We start from the raw sequence: 18,579 nt of genomic DNA, 5'->3' as shown, positions 1-18,579 counted from the left end.
GATATATGTTATCATGAAATGCATCAAAAGGGGTCATAGGTTGGGACATATGTTGTCATGAAATGCATCAAAATGGGTCATAGGTTGGGACATATGTTGTCATAAAATGCATCATAGGCTAACCTATGACCCCTTTCAATGAATTCAAACCAATGAAATGGGTCCTTAGGGGTCCTAAGGCCCTTAAGGACATATGTTGTCTTGAAATGTGTTGGAAGGGGTCATAGGTTAAGTCATAGGTTAACCTATGACCCCTTTCAATGCATTTGAACCAACTAGATGGGGCCCTAAGGGTCCTAGGACCCCTAGGGACATATGTTATCAAGAAATTCATGGAAAGGGGTCATAGGTTAACCTATGTCCCCTTTCATCACATTCGAGCCAACAAAATGGGTCCCTAGGGGTACTTGGGGCCCTAGGGACATATGTTGTCATGAATTGCATTGAATTTCGACTCATTCTAACCAACCAAATGGGTCCCTAGGGACATATGTTGTCATGAAATGTTTGGAAAGTGATCATAGGTTAACCCATGACCCTTTTCAATGCATTCAAACCAACCAAATGGGTCCCTATGGGTTTTAGGACCCTAGGGACATATGTTGCGATGAAATGCATCGAATGGGGTCATAAACTAACCTACAACCCCTTTCAATGTATTTGAACAAACCAAATGGCTTCCTAGGGGTCTTAGGGCCCCTACGACAATAAGTTTTCATGGAATGCATCAAACCTATGACCCCTTTCAATGCAATGGAACCAACCAAATGGGTCACAAGGGGTACTAGGGACATACGTTGTCCTTAAATGCATCAAAACTAATCATAGGTTAACATATGACCCTTCGAACCAATCAAATGGGTCCCTAAGATTCCTAGGGCCCCTAGGGACATATGTTGTCATGAGATGTGTCGAAAGTGGTCATAGGTTAACCAATGATCCCTTTCAATTCATTCAAAACAACCAAATATAATAATATCCTATTAAATATAATAATAATAATCATATATTAATCATATATAATAATAATAATCATATATATTAATATATTATATTTATAGGTCATAATAATAATATTAATATATAGATTACTATATTATATTGAATAATAATATCAATAATAATAATCATACTATTAATAATAATATTAATAATAATCATAATCATAATAACAATAATAACATTTGTAAAAATTTGTTCACATTGCCCACACTTTCCAAATTTTGACTTCCCTCCAAAATTTGGGCATCCATTTTGGGTACCTGATATCACATCAGGTATCCAATTTGGGATCAAATACCCAATATGGGATCAGGTACCTAAAATATTGGTATGCTTTTTCTAAAATATTCTTTGTCACTATAGACCTAACAATCACATTTTTTGGGGGCCATTTTCATGGATTTGGAGAAAAAATGATTTTTTGCGGCCCATACGATTGAAAAAGGTTCTATAATGTATCAATACCTATTCGATATTATTTTTAAACGGGGAGTAGTAATCGTTGAAAGGCTAAATGCAAAAGGAAGGAATCAAATGAAGACATTGTAATATACAGGGGAAGGGACAAAGTAAATCACCAAAGGAAGAGACAAGGTATGTTAAATGTGAGTCAAGTTGATGATGTAGTAATTAAAGTGTACCAATTGATAATGATAATATCAAGATTGAAAATTTAGAGAATTAAAATTTGGAGAACGAAATTTTACTAGTTCATAATGAAAATTTCATGATTGACCATGTCAAAAATGACAATGTATAGGAATGTTACATATCTCCTAATTATAATCAACATGAAGGTTTTAGAACACCAAAATGGATAATTAAAATTTATGAAACAATTATTAACAATTTGGTACGGAATAAATCACAAACAACCATTTGGTTATGGGCTTCAAGACTATATAAGATGTTTTACGACAGCAAGACAGTGGTGGAGCAATGTTGACCTTTTATGTACTTATTAAAGATGCAAAAGATGAGACCTAGGCTTTCCAAAGTGAAGATTCCTATCAATAAAAAAATGGAAAGAAATGCCATTACTGTGAAGAATCTTTTCAATGCTCTCAATATCATTGGGAAAAATAGGATGGAGAAGGATAAGTGAGATGCTCAGAGGGTTATTAAAACCTCTTTGGTAAGTCATCATTTGAGAAAAGGTAGATATATGAGACAAACTTGTATTGACTTGAACTTAAATCATACTACTTTTAGAAGAGCACTTAGTAGATGAGAGAGAATTGATGATCCTCTTCAAAATGAAACATGGGCTTTTGGTAGGAGATTGATATGTTTTGATAAGAAGCTATCTAATGATGTAAAGTAAGAAATTACAAACTTTTGGCACTCTAGCTCAAGAGTATCATACAATGCTAAAAATGTTTTCAAGTTGAGAATTGGTATCAAAGACCGCACGTCACATCTTAAACATTATTTGGAGGTAAGTAAAACTATGTTGTTCATAGAATTTAGAGAAAGTCATCCAAGATTTCATATATCACAAAGGGCTTTTGAATCTTTGAAACCATTTTATTGCATACCACTTAAAATTTAAGAAATACATGTTTTTGCAAATATCATTTCAAATTTTCTATGCACCATGAACTATTATGCTCCATCCATTCTACTTTGCATAGAAAAGAAATGTTGGAGAATTGTGGTGCTAGTGGGCTTCCAAAATCATCAAGAGACTTGCTAGATCAATTTTTATTTTATAGATTTGATGGTTGTTTCTTTTATAGAAATGCTTGATTAAATGAGAAGTGTTCAAAATGTGGTGGCTTATCCAAGTTTGACACATGTTTCCATGAATGATGTGAACAAGATCTTGGGAAGACAATAGTAAAAGAAATGGAATATGAAATAGTGAAATACACATTGAAGGTGGGGGTGAGGGCTCTAGATGTGAATTCATTATAAAAGAAATCAGTATGGCTAATTTTATTTCAGCTTTCAAGACAAATATTTTCTATAAATATGCAAGACATAGTTATAGGTCTCATAGGTTGGATCAACAATTTAGAATGTGTAAGGAGACTTTTTCCATTGGCACTATTATATTAGTTGTTGACTTTGCTAAGAACTACACATTACAGCCTCAAAAAGAGATACAATCTTAGCATTACAACTCCATTCATATTGCTATTTTTGTCCACATAACATATAGATATTCCCTTGATAGTGCAAAAGATAATCAGAATATTATTAGAGAGTACCATTTTTATATGAGCGATGATAGATCTCACTCTCATGAGTTTGTGCAACATTGTTTCAAGAATTATATTGATTTATTATGGAAGCATGACATTGATATGCATAGGTCAAGTCAAGAATGGTCACATGTTTTATTGGTTGTGTAGGATGCACATAGAGAGGGGAGTGCTTCATATTTGGAGTTTTTTCTAATTTGGCTATGCGAAAGGGGAACATGATGGAGCAGGGGCATGTGTGAAGAGAGCTCTAGTTAAGGAGAAATTGAAGATTTCAAGAGCAGAGCTTCTTGATGCTCATAGCATTGTTGACTAGTGTAGTTCAGCATTATCACAGTGGGGACTCTTGATTCAATAGTACATAGGTTATTTTGGTTGGTTGAGGAAGGGTTCATAGGTGATAGATCAGATTGTGCCACAATGAGAGACTCATAGAAAATGCATTCATTCCAAAGCTCTGATTCTAGTATGGACCATTTGGACATGATAGCTAGCTTGCTTTTGTCCTAGTTATTTTTAGTGTGATTGGGATTACTATGAGTTGAGTGAGTGGGTGGACACATGGGCTACACATTATCTTACTCCATTTTCTATCATACCCTCTATAAAAAATGATGATATAGAAAAATTAGTTGAGCATAACCATCTATCAAATCTTCTTCGATCAAGACATGTCTTTGCATTGGTTGCGCCACAACGGAATGATGATAAATTATATTATTGGTTAGCACATTGTATAAGAGGTAAAAAAAAGCTTGCACAACTGATGAAAAATGATCATGGATTCACATATCCTATTGGTTCAGTGGTTGTTGTTGGAACATGGCTGCAGACATACATGCTTAGAAGGAATTGAATTCTTGCATTCAAAGACTATCAGAAGCACAAAACAATTCTCATATATTCACATCTTATTATATAAAACAATTTGAAGTTTTTGAAGCATCAAGTAAGACCACAAGTAAAAGAATTTTTTACTATTACTAATGCTCAGTAAGCCCTATTGGAGACCCTAAAATAAAGAGAGGACCCTACAAGAACACTCGACGAGGTATATTTACTTCTTATGTTATTTTGTTCATAATGATTTAATGAACAGATGATCATCTTGTTTAATACAATAAGTTACCAATATTTTTTATGATATTGGAATGTAGCTACATCATGAAGAGTAGCTATGCATGAAGATAAAAACTAAATAAGGAGCAAAATGAAGAAAAATCTATTCTATTTTTGACACTACAATTTTTTATACTACTTTTTTTGACACTACGCTTATTGACATTATGATTTTTGACACTACTATTTTTGACACTATGATTTTTGATAGTTTTCTATTGAGGTAATAATGATGAAACACTTGAGATATTGTAAATTTAAACTTGTTGATATAATGTAAGAAATAAAGATTATTTTACTTAATGCAATTTATGTAGAGGGACCTAAATAACAATGATTTTAATACATACTAACACAAAACTTGCACTATGCCTAATGCCAAAAACTTGAGAGAGGTAAAAAATAAATTTTTTACTTAATACTAACCCTAGTGATGCCCTTGTTCTAGCTACATAGAGCCTCCATCATTTGCGACCACCTTGTACCGAAGAGTCTCCAAGTGCATTTTGAGGTCAATCTTCTGAGGGTCAGAACTTGGAGCTATTGAGGTTTATCGATGAAACATCAAATGCTATAGGAAAATCATGTTGAGGCCTAAAACAACCTATCACATTTTTGATAGATCACATTCCATTTGGATTCTGCACAATAGTCTCGCTCAATGCCAATAGTTGTAGTGTGCCTCAGTTTATAGGTCCATCACATCGTAACTTTGAAATTGCTGATCTTGGCATCAAATAACTAGTTCCATTAGATTTGGATGGGTAGGTGAACCCTAGTGACACTCTTTTTTTGGTCACAGAGAGCTTTCATCGCTTGTGGCCACCCCATACCAATGAGTCTCCAAGGTGCTCTATGTGCATTTTGAGGTTGATCTTATAAGGGTTCTAACTTGGAGCTCATGAGGGATATTGATGAAATGAAAAATGCTACAAGATGATCATGCCTAGGCCTAAAATAACCTACCTCATTTTTGAGAGATCACATTCCATTTGGATTTGGCATAGCGATCTCACTCGATTCTAAAACTTGCAGTGTGCCTCAATTCATAGATGTATCACAACATAACTTTGAAATTGCTGATCTTGGCATTGAATCATTAGCACTATTAGCCCTAGATAGGAAGATGAACCCTAGTTACACCCTTTTTCTAGTTGTGGAGAGCCTCCATCATTCGCAATCAACCCTTACCAAAGAGTCTCAAAGGTGCTCTAAGTGCATTTCGAGGTTGATCATTTGAGGGTCGTAACTTAGAGCTTGTGAGGGATATTGATGAAATGTTGAATGCTATGGGATGGTCATGCCAAGGCCTAAAATAATATTTCTCATTTTTGAGAGATCAAATTCCATTTGGATTTGACATAGTGATCTCGTTCAATGCCAAAACTCGTAGTGTTCCTTAGTTCATAGGTGCATCACAAAATAACTTTGAAATTTTCAATCTTGGCATTGAATCATTACTTCCATTAGCTCTAGATGGGTATATTAACCCTAGTGACACCCTTTTCTAGCTATAGAGACCCTTCATCATTCGTCACCACCCCATACCAAAGAGTCTCCACGGTGCTCTAAGTGTGTTTCAAGGTTGATCTTCCAAGGGTCATAACTTAGACCTTTTGAGGGCTATCAATGAAATGTTTAATTCTATAGGAAAAGTATTTCAAGGCCTAAAATAACCTATCTCATTATCAAGAGATTACATTCCATTTCAAATCGGCACAACAATCTCGCTTGGTGCCAAAGCTTGCAATGTGCCTTAGTTCACAGGTGCATCACAACGTAACTTTGAAACCAATGATCTTGGAATCAAATCATCAATGTCGTTAGCTCTAGATGAATGGTTGAACCCTAGTGACACCCTTGTTTCAATTGCGGAGAGCTTCCATAACTCATGGCCACCCCATACTGAAGAGTCTCCAAGGTGCTCTAAGTGCATTTTTAGGTCGATCTTGTGAGGTTCGTAACTCAAAGCTTGTGAGGGCTATTGATGAAATGTCAAATGCTATAAGAATTTCATGTCAAGGCCTAAAATAAATTAACTCATTTTTTAGAGATCACACTCCATTTGGATTTGGCACAACAATCTCAGTCGATGCCAAAACTCACAGTGTGCCTCAGTTCATAGGTACATCACAACATAACTTTGAAACCACTAATCTTGGTATCAGATCATCAACGCCATTAGCTTTGTATGGGTAGATGAACCCTAGTGACACCCTTTTTCTAGCCATGGAGAGCCTCCATGGTTTGCAGCCGCCCTGTATCAAAGAGTCTCTAATGTGCTCTAAGTGCATTTCAAGGTCAATATTTCGAGAGTCGTAACTCAGAGCTCATGAGGGCTATTGATGAAATGCCAAATGCTATAAGACAATCGTGTTGAGGCTTAAAATAATCTATCTCATTTTCAAGAGATCACATTCCATTTGGATTCGACACAATGATCTCACTCGATGCCAAAACCCATAGTGTGCCTTAGTTCATAGGTGCATCACAATGTAACTTTGAAACTGTCGATCTTTGCATCAAATAGTCAACACTATTAGCTCTAGATGGGTGGATTAACGCTAGTGACACCCTTTTTCTAGCCATGTAACACCTCTATCATTTTCAACCACCCCATACCAAAGGGTCACCAAGGTCCTCTAAGTGCATTTTGAGGTTAATTTTTTGAGGGTTGTCAGTCAAAGTTCATGAGGGCTATAGATGAAATGTTGAATGCTACAGGATGTTTATGATGTGTCATAAAATAACTATATTAATTTTGAGAGATCACATTCCATTTGGATTTAGCACAATGATCTTGCTCAATGCCAAAACTCATAGTGTGCCTCAGTTCGTAGGTTCATCACAACATAACTTTGAAACCATTAATTTTGGCATTGAATCATTGGCACCATTAGCTCTAGAAGGGTGGATGAACCCTAGTGACATCCTTGTTCTAGCCACATAGAGCCTCCATTGTTCATGGCCACCTCGTACGAAAGAGTCTTCAAGGTGCTCTAAGTGTGTTTCAAGGTCAAGCTTCTGAGGTTCATAAATCATAGCTCATGAGGGTTATCAATGAAATGTCAAATGCTATAGGATGGTCATGATGATGCCTAAAATAACCTATCTCACTTCCAAGGTGCTCTAAGTGCATTTGGGTGGGTGAACCATAGTGACATCTTAAGGGATTGCAGAGATTATTTTGAATTAAGCATATATCATAACATTTCAAATTAAACATTGCATCAAAATTTGATAATAAAGGTTGTTAAAATGTTATTCAAAAATTATTGCATTTGAATCAAATATAACAAACATGATCAAAATGAATGATATTCCATAAACATGAACAATACACATTATCCATGGTAAATTGAATAATATTATACTAAATTAATATGTATATCATTGTGCACATAAATGACAAAAATATATATCAAACTACATGTATCCATAGAAAAATTACACACACACACACACACACACACACACACACACACACACACACACACACACATATATATATATATCAAAGTTCATCTATCCATAGACAAATTACGAAAATATATATCAAAATACATAGATTAATATACAAAATGTGGCTGATCATGCTATCAAAATGTGTATAATATCAATGTTTCTATATAAATGTAGCATATGCCAGCTCAAAATGTCTCATGATGCATACTATGACAACTATACTATCCTATGCTACTGGTGGATGATCAAAATGTAACCTCTTCATTGCACTAGGTGGATTGGATGCCTCCTACATAAAAATGAAAAAACAAAACCCAAAGTTAGACTACTAAATTTATATGATTCTATGTATCTAGAATTGAATTACTCAAATGCATGATGATCATTTTTCTAATGAATATTTATAGTATTGAACTTTCATCATAAATACCTCTCTCATTGACCTCCTGTACCAGTTAGGAGTCCTCTCATATGTCCTCAAAAATGCTTAAACTTTGTTGATTATGGCCTATATATGTTACAAGTATGTTTGTCAGATGAATCTACAACTTAAATTATAAGATTATGATTTGTAGCATGCTAAATTTATAACATATAATCAAGAATTCAAACTGAAACTTACTCTTGTTGACTCCTCCACTAGATATAATGGTTGTGTCAACAAAAATACAAAACTCTAGCATCCAACCTCCTATGCACTAGGTGTTTTCTATAAGATACAAAATACAAGTTGTTAATATTATGAAAATTAGTTTTGAATTTATTAATGAAAATAAGGAAAAAAAAAAAAATGATACTTATACATACGATGGGGCTCTCATTGCAAATAGAAATGCCAAAGGGTCTGCGATGTAGATCCTACCTAGACTCATCACCAAGTAGCCACACCCTATACAATAAAGAATGTAATTAAACTTCATTACCAAATTCATTTTACAAGAATGAATCGATGTTTAATCACTTTAAAAGAACCTAATTACCTTTCCCTTGTCAATGGGTTGTGCCTAATTCCCCACACTCTACCCCCCACTGATAGCTAATACTTGTAAGAGAAAAAAAAGATTAGAAACCATATATGCTCCAAAATCAAATAGAAAAAACAATGAGAACACAACATAATATACCATAGATGTCTCAAGGACAAATGAAATAACCGAGAGAATGACATTATCAACATGTTTGAGCTCCTCCTTAGTTATCGACTAAACATGGATGAAGATCACATACATGTATAAGTCAATATGAGTTAAAAATCAAAATTACTCTATGGGTATCTGCACCAAGTTGTGGTGCCAAAAATGTGACAACCTTTTTTTTTCTTTCAATTTTCAATAGCACGTATGTGCTATGGCTTGGGTAACCCAAGCCATGGCACATAGGTGCTTTAAAAAAAGAAATTTTTTTTAAATGGGCTGCATACCCACAACCCATTCATTTTAACTCTATTTTTTAACCTCTCCTCATAGTAGCGCATACACAAATTGTAGAAAATCAAACTTTTCACCAGCTGCCTTACCAATATGCCTCCTCACCGGTAAAATTCAAGATCACGAGCATGTCGTATGTGATCTAAATTTTATTTTTCATTGTTTGATATGTTTTTTATATTGTTTTGTAGTTCTTTTATATTTTTTTGTATGGTTTTTACAATTTTTCTTTAGATTTGTTTATTTATTTAGATTTCATCTGATTTTTTATTACAAAATGTCAATAATCAACTGAAAAATCCCCAAAAAGAACAACAAATTTCTTAGCCTGAACCAATTACAAGGCCTCCACCTAGCACATAAGAAAATATAATAAATGAAATAGAAAGAGACAAAACTAAGTAAGAAGGACTCATTGGTTGGTTGAAATAATTTGGACAAACCAATCCAATGAGGGCTCAATTGGCATCATCCCTCAAATCCATTAAGACCCAGATAGCTTTAGTTAGTGGTTAGTTAGATGTTTAGAGGGTTAAGAGGGATGAACAAAAAAGATTTTATGCAAATAAATTATCACATCAATATGTTAAAAAAATAAAAAATACCAAAAGGTAGAATATGTGCATTATTTAGAAAACTTGGTGAAAAAAATACTATTAGAGAGGGTACTAAATGGATCCCCATCCATTGGTGCATACACGATGCTATTTGAAATAATTTTTGGGATAGATGGTGGATGGTTTTTGATGACCCTCCTTACAACAATCATGAGGTCCCCATGTATTTTTTAAAGAAATTGTATTGTGATTTTGTCCTTGAGGAGATCCCCAATTATTTTGATATATTAGACTCCCAAGTTAGAGGTTGGGGTCATCATTTGAGAGGTTAGGGGCACTTTGTGGCCCTAATGTAGTTAGGGCACCTGTGATCAAGCCACAAGGTGAGCATGTGACTATTCCTTTAGTTGTGAAAGAATATGTAGAGGCTAGCGCTCTAGGGACCATTAATGCTTTGATGCAGACCCTCATCCATTAATGCAGTCACATGTGCACATCATGTGGATCCTTATGCACAATTGGGACTCATGCTAGAGATGGTGCGAATGATGGGCTTGTCACTGATCAATTCCTGAATGACACATTTGGCATTGGCACATAGGTAAATTACAATTATAATTTACTAATGTGATCACATTTCATATGTAAAGTGAATGATTAGTTAATAAGCATCTATTGACATTGTTCAAAATTCAGGGTCACAGTGTTGGCGAGCCTAGTAGTAATCCCCCGACCCCATTGTTTGCCCCATCTACGAGTCTAGAGGTATCTATCTATTTAATAATTTAAAGTAATACATGTATTTATTAAGTAATCATATTAATTATTGACAAAAAAAATTATACATGTGCATCAGTTCTCTACAGGACCATTGACATTTACTACTGATTCAGAGCATAGACATCATACGAACTTTATAGAGGTACATTTGTTTCATTTTAATTTAATTCATTTGATTATATTGGTTTCATGTTTCATGTTACATGTAATCTGTATTGTATGACATGTAGCTCATGACATTGGACACTCCTCCTCATCTTTGACAGTCTATCAATCATGGAGTGGCTACAGCTATGGCTAGTTCACAACCATTGACTAAGGTATGAAAGAATTTTATCGGTTTTAGTTATTGTTTATAATAGTTAGTATCAAAATTTATAGTGTTATTTATAAGTGATTATATTGATTCAATTGTTGTAAGGTCTTGTCACACCTGATCATCCACGAGCATTTGAGGTGGACTTGCAGAGTGACTATATGATGGTGATAAGAAAATAATTAATTTTGTGTGTACATATATTTTATTTCAATGTATAATAATTATTCATTCATTTCTACTTTTTTTGTATTAGCTCGAGTTAGAGAAGAGCATCAAGAAGAGGACAAGTGAGCATGTGAGGACTCCATCATTGCCACTATCTCCCTCCACACGATGACCAAAGGCCTCTAGATATTTATTTCCTACCCCTCTTGGGAAGGAGAAGATATAGTTGATAGATGTGTACATGTGTAGGCATCAGTGGACATATATGTCAAATTTTATGTCAGTGGACATATTCAATATACATTTGACGTATATATAACATTTTATATTTGATGTATGAAATTTATTTGATGCATAACATTATTAGACTTATGAAATTATTTGGTTAATAAATGATATGTTTGTTCATGTATGATATTAAATTAGATATGTTCGTGTATGACATTAAATTAGATATGTTCATGTATGACATTAAATTAGATATGTTCATGTATGACATTAAATTCAATACCCAATCAGTTCAAAACTTTGATCGAATATTGATTAACAATAAACATTATCAATGTTTAAGCATAAGTTTATCATTTCCAATATGTCATCATCATATGATTTATGATCTTGTTCATGTTTAAATTTTTTCTTCTCTATCATTCGTTTATCAAGTTTAATTCAATACCTAATCAGTTTGAATTTTTGATACAGTAATGATTAGCAATAAATTTTATTAGTGTTAAAATAGCTATTTTATCCCCTTGCTTATGTTTGAACTTAGTGTGGGGCCTTGTGTTATCTCCTAGATTAGGGGAGTAGGGTAGTAAGGTTCCATGGTTGGGTGGAAAGTCTTTTATCCATTGAGTATTTTTCTAAAGTTTTTCAAGAGCCTTGGATGATCTTTTTTCACATATTCCAATTTTGCATTTTTTTTGTGTGTGACTAGATGTTGCAACATCATATTTTTGTATCATGACTATGATATAATACTTATGTATCCATTTTGTATAGCAATCATGTTGGAGGAGAAAAATGTTAGAAGTATATGAAAACATGATATATAATGATTACTTGCTCCTTGTAATATGTATATGTACACATGCTTAGTTGCAATAAAGAAGAATGGGTATATCAAGATGATTGTCCTTGGTATGCTTATGTGATTTTTACGCTATCTAATTGTAGTAATGGATTCAATTATTTATAATGAAATATTGTTCATATATTTATGATGGTTTTTACTTATGGGAACTCATGTATGCATTTATAGTAGTGATGTTTGGGAACCTATAAGAACTTGGTTGTTGAGTTAATATAGAATATTCATATATTTAATCAACGAGATATATCAAAATATTTAATGTTAGAAGAATTGAAAATGAAATGTATGTGCTTCAATTTTGTGTTAAAAGTAGAATAAAATTTATTCCACTTTTACCCTTATTATTGATGTGACCTCTTAGGTTCCCTATCAAGGGGATACAAGGAAGAATTACTCTCTAGATTTCTTAGATTACTAGATGGATTTCTTGTAATATTGTGGATACAAGGAAGATCCTTTGTACTCTTGGAATCTACCCAAGGAATCTAACTCTACTAGGTTTCAAGAGGAGATCTCTGACTTGGTAATACCTTTCCACAGCCATATCTAAGAGGTTATAACTGATTTCTTTAATTTGTCTTCAAAACATCCATGTTGCTACCTATGCACCTAGTGTACCCTGGTGCCTCCAACATACCAAAACCCATCTTAGTTTTCAAACCATGACCCAAAAACCTTGGTTCATCTCAAAACATCCCATAGAACATGTTCCAACTCCTTGCAACCTCTTAGCAACTCATCTCTTACACTTTCCTAGTTTTGCCTATTCTAGGCTTGACTCAAATAGCCCTTGCCAAATAGTAATTCTTAGTTTTCTCCAAAATTTTCCATTGACCTTCCCAAAAACTTTGGTGTTCTAGATAAAATTTATCCCCTTATAAAACATACCAAAATTTCAACTATAGTTGTTTTGGAAAGTATCTCTCAAATCTTGCTATCTAAGTTAGACAACTAGGCCTAATTAGTGGCCATTTACAAAGAAACTCATATCCCCTTATTTTTTGGAACCTTAACAACCTCAAAAAGTCTTTTAATATGAATCAAATGAAAGGATTTCAAAATTTTTTTGGTCACTCAAATATTTCTACATCCCCTTTCACCAAACCCTCACTTCTAGGCCCTTTACCTTTGGACTTTCCCAAAAACTCATCTCCCAATCTTTATAGATCCTGTAAATGGATCAAAAATACTTAAAATGATCCCAATAGATGATATCAAACATAAAAATTATCCTTTTTTTGAGAAAACTCTTACTTCTCTACTAGGGGCAGTCACCCATGCCCATGCTCTTCACTGCCCAACTAGTCTTTGGTTCTTTCTCTCTATCAAAACTCTTGCCCTGCACAAAAAATCATCATATATAAATTCATTAAAATTTTAAAATCCTCTCCCACAAGTTACATCTACTTCATAGATATTTGGAGGGTTAAATCCATTAATCTAGCCTCAAAACAGAGAAGGACTGTCATGTGATAGAGATAGATAGTGATGTATTTTGCACTATTACAAAGAACTCTACAAGCTGACTTGTCTATAATGGAAAAGGGATCTTAGGAGAAGATAGAAAAGACCTTCTAAATCATTAATATTTCAATACAAAATCTTAAGAGGAAAAGTAACTTGTTTAAACTTTAAAACCACAAAAAATGCAATAGTCATTGTTAGGTGACAGTCAGAAATGACAAAAAAAACATATGAAATGTTATTGATTCTTCAAACTTCTCTTGAGATCTGTGACCACCTCCCAAAACACTCAAAATACCTTCCTTTTATCAACTTTTCTCTTCACCAAAACTACTACAACTTCCTTTGGATCAACTAAAATAGTCTAAAATAGCAAATGATAAATTTTTGGCTATATGTAATAAAATTCTTAGTCTAACTAATTTGGTTCTCATTTTGACCTTTTATGACTTAGGAATTGTAATACCTTTAAGATCACCACTAATTAACTTACTAATGCCTAAAATATTTATAGACCTCAACTTAACCTCTTAGACTGCACTAGATTGCCATGTTTGGCTTATTAGTAACATTATGACAACTTCACCTATTTTGGTAATTACATTGACTTTCTTGCATTTATTATGCAACTTATGACTTAATGACCTCATAAAACCTTCCTAGGACCCAAATACACCCCATGGACTATTGCATTACATGAAATGACTTTCTTATCCCATATTTTAACTTTTTAGCCATTTAGGCCTCTTTATGTCAATTTATTACATTATTTGTACTTTTTAACATTCCAAGTACATTTCAATGGCTCAAAGGCCATGATACAACATTAAATGCCTTCATGGATCCTTATTAGGTCTTCATTCATCCTCTATATGCATATGTCATCTCCTTGGGTCCTAGTAGGGACCTTGTGTCCTTCATCCTCATGGAGATTGTTGGTTATTTAAACCTAGTCACCTAAAGGGTAGAGGAATTGTATCCTTCCACTATGCCACTCTACATCAATATATATATATATTATAAATAATCATACTTCAAGAGTCAAAACAAAATTTTAATTCAAAACATAAATTATTACATATAGCCAAAAATTTATCATTTGCAATTTATGTCATTGTCATATTGATTTATGATCTTCTTGTTCATGTTCAAATCATGCCTTCTATGTTATGCATCTAAACATTTATCATAAATTATTACTACAAACATATAAAAAATCTAAAATTGAAAACAATACATTACATTAATTCCATGGTTTATTTATGATGTAGAGCCAGAATAGGATTCTCAAGGTTTAGTTATGATGTAGAGCCTAATAGGATTCTCAAGGTTTCATTAATTTCATATGTTAGATCTACCATCATAGAATACCGATTGTAATGGGCACTCACATGTATTCCAATGCATATAGTTCCTTATATGCACAATTCGTCAGTGTTGTAACTTATAGAAGATAGAATTTTATAGGTATAATTACTCAATCTTATAGTATAGTAGATAAGATATTCTCTATTATGCATAATTTTTCGCTCTAGCATTGTTTATAAGAGTGTTTCAAGGTTGGGAACCACTTCAAAATCCTTTTCATGGTTTAGAGGTAATGTCATTATGGCAAAGGATTATGCAAGTGAACGAGCCTTGTGATTTTGGCATTTACACAAAAGCAAAACTTGCTTCTTCAACTCTTCATTGAAGTTAATCTTATAGTACTAAGAATAGTTGCTACAAATTCCTAGGAGCCAAGGGACCCTAAACCAATGTTGTATTTTCTAGAGACATAGGAGAAGTTACTATATGCTTTAGTACTTCATAACATTCTAGATCATATAGTGATGTCAAAATTAATAATAGCAATAGATACTAGGGATCCTTAGTACTTCATAATGTTCAAGCACTCAATGGGATAGGAAGAGGTTGGGGTTAGTGTTTACTTAGCCACCTAGAGCTAACAGAATAGACAGTTTGATCCTAGGAGGAAAGGTGAGAGAGATTTGGTAGTTGGCAACTTTGTACTAGCCAACACTACAAGTTTCAACATCACCCAAGATGGCATTGCAAAATAAAAATGGAGAAAGATCTCCAAAAAGTGAGAGAGGTCACTATAGGTCTCCACAATATAGTCCTATAGGAACTAGAATCACATCCATACCTCGAACGAGCTCCGAGATATGCCTCATCAAAGATCATAGGCCTATGGAATTTAGTGACCCTTAGGGACATTTTGGTTGGGCATGCTCGAGAATTTTTGAGTGCTGAACAAGATGGGATGAGGTTGGGGATAGGGTTTACCTAGCCACCTAGAGCTAATGGAGTAGACAATTCAATCCCACAAAGAAAGGTGAGAGAGATTTGGCAGTTGGCAACTTTGTACTAGCCAACACTATAAGTTTCAACATCACCTGAGATGGCATCATAAAATAAAAATGGAGTGTGATCTCCAAAAAGTGAGAGAGGTTATTGTAGGTCTCAGAAACATGATCCTATAGGAACTAGACTCACATCTATACCTCACACGAGCTCTAAGATATGCCCCATCAAAGATCAAAGCCCTATGACACCTGGTGACCCTTAGGGACGTTCTAGTTTGGTATGCCCAAGAAAATTCAAGCACTAAAGGGGATAGGATGAGGTTGGGGATAATGTTTACCTAGCCACCTGGAGCTAATGGAATAGATAGTTTCATCCCACAACAAATGGTGAGAGAGATTTGGTAGTTGGCAACTTTGTACTAGCCAACACTACAAGTTTCAGAATCACCCATAAGAGATGGCATTGCAAAATCAAAATGGAGTATGATCTCCAAAAAGTGAGATAGGTCATTGTAGGTCTCTCCAACACTCCTATAGGAACTAGAATCACATCCATACATTGCACAAGCTCTGATATATACCCCATTAAAGATCGCATCCCTATGGCATTTAGTGACCCTTAGGGATGTTTTGGTTCAGCGTGCCTAAGAACATTCGAGCACTGAAGGGGATAGGATGAGGTTGGGGATCTGGCCACCCAGAGCTAATGGAGTAGAAAGTTTGATCCCATGATGAAAGGTGAGAGAGATTAGGTAGTTGCCAACTTTGTACTGGCCAACACTACAAGTTTAAGCATCACCTGATATGGCATCACAAAATCAAAAAAAAGTGTGATCACCAAAAAGAAAGAGATTTTATTGTAGGTCTCCCCAACATGGTCCTATAGGAATTGGAATGGCATCCATATCTCACACGAGTTTGAGATATGCCCTATCAAAGATCGCAGCCCTATGGCATTTAGTGACCCTTAGGGACATTCTAGTTTGGTGTGCTCGAGAACATTCAAGCACTGAAGGGGATAGGACAAGGTTTGGGATAGGGTTTACCCAATGACCTAGAGCTAATAGAGGTGACTCAACTCAATAAGAAACTACAAACTTTGAAGTTTCCAAATGCCCATAAATCAAATTTGCAAAACTATTACCAGCACTTCTACTAGGACAAATCCAAGGTTACTCAGTCACACTCCCAAACCATACAAAGGACCACACAATGTTTTTACCCCTTTAAACACCCTTCAATCAATCCTAATAGATTCCAAAATATCAACTATAGACTCTGCTCCAGCACCAACTTATGCCTACTTTGTGTCATAGTCCTAATTAGCCAAATTAGGCTGGGTTACAAGGAAAAAATGAGAAAATGGGTTCACAAAGTTGGTTCAATCCCTTGGATCTCTTCTACACCTTCAATTAATCCCTCTACACCCTTCACCTAGGTCAAATCAATCAACTTGGGAGCCTAATCCTTCTTTTTCCTTCAAAACTAGACTAGACATAAGACTATGTTCAGTATAGGGCTTGGTGGTAAAAATAGGTTCCCTACTCCTAAAACCCTTAAAATTTTCCATATCAAATACCCCTATCCTAACTTTCATTCCACAAAGTGGTATTGAAATCCTATGGTGTATTTGCAAGTTAGGAGGCCATCTTGCTGAAACCCTCAGATTTATGGTAAATCCGAGTAACCTTCACAAAAACTAGTATAAATTTTGTTCTAAATATGATAGAGTCTTAAAAAAATTTATAATAGAACACTAACTCAATCCTCTATCCAACTATATGAAACTTGTACCACTACCGATTTGTATAGGCCATACAGAATTGAAAAAATAGAGAAAAGGGTAGAAATTCTGAGTTTTATTCACTAAATGTTGTTCACCCGTCCATACAATGACTTTCTCTACTTTTGGAGACCTTAAATAAATGTCTTCCGATGGTTACAACTACTATTTCAATGGTTGGAAGACTGTACAAATTCTTTTTCAGTTTGAAAACTAATATTGCAAAAATTGTTGTTTAGCAACCTTTTGCATTTTGCACCTTTCTTGCATTTTTTGCAACCTTTTTACTTTTTGACAATTTTTAACTCAATTGGGCCCTAATGATTTTAAAACATTCCAAATTAAAAATATACACAAATTCTGGTTGTACGAAATATGCACAAATGTGTTGGCATCTTCATGTGACAACTCTATTGCATTATGAAACTCGGTGATTTCCATGCATTGGGGTTTGAACCAATAAATGAAACTCAGGAATCTACCTTCCCTTGTCCCAATCTAACTTCTTTATGGTTTTATTTGGTCCTTTCCATTATAATTTTGGTACTTCCTTCATTAAGGTGACCTAATTGAAGGAATTAGGCCTATAGAACAAACCAATTTTGGGAGGCTTAAAATTTGTTTTAGCACTTGTCCTTTTGAGAATTTAACAAACTCAATAAAGCATATTTAGAATGCTAATTAGTTTGGGAAGCCCTTTGTAAGGTTTCATACTTATTGCACATTTTGCCTTGGGACGTGCTAGTAGACTTAATTGTTGCATTATCATAACAGTGCCAAGAAACCCATGTTTTAGTATGTTGTTTGGCCTTGATCCTTTGGTTCTACTATCATGTTCAACCCCTTATCATGCTTAGAATCCTAGTTTATGAAAATCCACCATTCTTGG

This window comes from Cupressus sempervirens, chromosome 3 (assembly GCF_028749045.1).
Source record: "Cupressus sempervirens isolate cs-2001-9-10 chromosome 3, ASM2874904v1, whole genome shotgun sequence".
In the NCBI taxonomy this organism is placed as follows: Eukaryota; Viridiplantae; Streptophyta; class Pinopsida; order Cupressales; family Cupressaceae; genus Cupressus; species Cupressus sempervirens.
This window is presented reverse-complemented; position numbering follows the sequence as displayed.